This window comes from Leptonychotes weddellii, unplaced genomic scaffold (assembly GCF_054177405.1).
Source record: "Leptonychotes weddellii isolate Sample4059 unplaced genomic scaffold, ASM5417740v2 HiC_scaffold_24921, whole genome shotgun sequence".
NCBI lineage: Eukaryota > Metazoa > Chordata > Mammalia > Carnivora > Phocidae > Leptonychotes > Leptonychotes weddellii.
Window position 1 is genome coordinate 1 of NW_027840310.1, and position 2065 is coordinate 2065.

Sequence of the window (2065 nt, forward strand, 5' to 3'; positions counted from 1 at the left end):
AGGCAGAGACGCTCAGCATCCAAGCCCCTGCTCTGCTCAGGGTTTGTGCTCAGCTCCCCCTGCAGTCCCCGTCACTGTGTCACTCACGGCACAGTAGTAAACAGCTGAATCTGACACTTGCACTGAGCCTTTCTCCAAGTGGAAGGATTTGGATTTGCTGTCGAAGGTGGCTTCAAATCCTTTCTTGCTTCCCTTCTCCTTGTCCCTCAAGGCTTTCAGGAGGAGCTCTGGACCTTCTCCTGGATACTGGACATACCAGAAAAGAGTGGGGAACCATGTCGTTGAATAAGTACAGTTCACAGTCAGGGAAGCCTCTTCTAAGAGGGTCACTTGGCCCTCCGTCTGGGTCACTGAGTCTCCATGGGTTTGTCCTGAGGAAAAAGAAAAGAGACCTTGTCACCTTGGGCATAAAGCTCTTGGATAAAATTATAGTTAAAGACTTTGCAGACACAATAGAAAAAAGAATCCAAACTTTAAGAGGCATTTTACTTACCAAACATTAAGAGAACCACAGTCACGAAGCCTGGAGAACACTTCATCTCTGGAGTGTCACCTAAATAATGCTCTTCATTCTTACCATGAAGAAAGGTTGGGAGTTACAGAGAAATGATCAGTGGAAGCCAGCATTTCACACAAGAAATGTGATTGTGGTAGGAAGCTGCACCCCCTGGTGGACAGGGACTGAAATGCGTGCATGTTGGCCAGAGGCCTCCCAAAGTCAGCCATCTGTTTCATCCCTGACTTCATGAGGCACATGTCAGTCTGCAGGTGGCCCTTGGAAGTCTGAACAACAATAATCCTCACTTCTCAGGTCTATTTGTTCTTAAGACACTACCTGATACAAAAGTTCTTTAACACAGCATCCCAGGGCATTTCTGTAGCTGGGAAGATAGCAATCTTCCAAAGCATTTTACTACAGTACTTCATATTGTTGTGTCCATGTGGGCCAGTCTCTAACCCACTGGTTGCCAGAAAAGGCGCTAGAAGTTGAATATGGAAAAAGTAATAAGAAGTCAATTCATTGCTGGGTGATTCTGTGTTTTTCTACACTGTACCCTGATATTTAGAACAATGATTGTCATTTTTTACATACTCACTAAATATTTGTTATTTAACAAAAATAATGAACAAATACTTGAAATACAGTATTTCTGTGGTCCTAAAATAATACCAATCATAAGGAATACTATCTTTGTAATAAAAGCTTTTCAGAAAAAAAGTCACAGTATTTGATAGTCAAATATTTTAAGTCAAATATTCTTAATTTTCAGAATCATTAAAAAGTGAATAATAGCAATTATAGACATAGAAACACCATACAAGAAGTTGTCAAATCTCTATAGAATGATCTGAGATTCCTATCTTATGTTCTCACTGTTTTGTTGATTCCAACATAAGATGACTAGTGTATTGTAAATCACCCAACAAATACTAATGCTATGGCCTTAACAGGTTTTAGCCTCAAGGATGCTTTCCATTATCATGCCTCTGTCACATTTTGTTGCCAAGATTTAATTAAAAAAATTATCTGCACAAAATAAGAAATCAGGATTATCAGGATAAAGTTCTGGAGAGGGACACTTCTTCTGTAAAGCCCTGTAAGCACTTATCTCTAGACACATAGCTGGAAACTAGCTCAAGCTGATTCCTGGAGGCGACTCTCCACAGATTCAGATCAAGGAGCTTTATGAGTCCAGAGCTAACATGGAAACGTTTTCCCAGACGCAGAGTTAAGTAAGTAATTCAGTTGTTAGATACTGTTTGGGTTCACGTATCCCATCCCTTCCCTTCTCCACCATTTTCAAATCACATTGTCAGTCCTGCCACAAAACTATGCTAAAAGGAATTTGGGACAAGCCCCTACAAATTTGTATTCAGATATGCAGGGAGAATCCCAAAGAGGTTGGGATGATGCTGGTTGAAATTAAACAGGGGGCGACTGGGAGGCTCAGTCTGTTGAGCTTTGGGCTCTTGGTTTTTACTGGGGTCATGACCTCAGGGTTGTTGGTTGAGCCCAGCATGGGGCTCTGCACCCATCAGGAGTCTGCTCCAGATTCTCTCCCTC

The 2065-nt window shown here is 41.8% G+C and overlaps 1 pseudogene; it reads right to left on the minus strand.

Annotated features, from left to right (window-relative positions):
* Positions 1–87: 87 nt before the first annotated feature.
* Positions 88–539, minus strand: LOC102729508 (T cell receptor alpha variable 9-2 pseudogene; annotated as a pseudogene).
* Between the last annotated feature and the right edge of the window lie 1526 nt (positions 540–2065).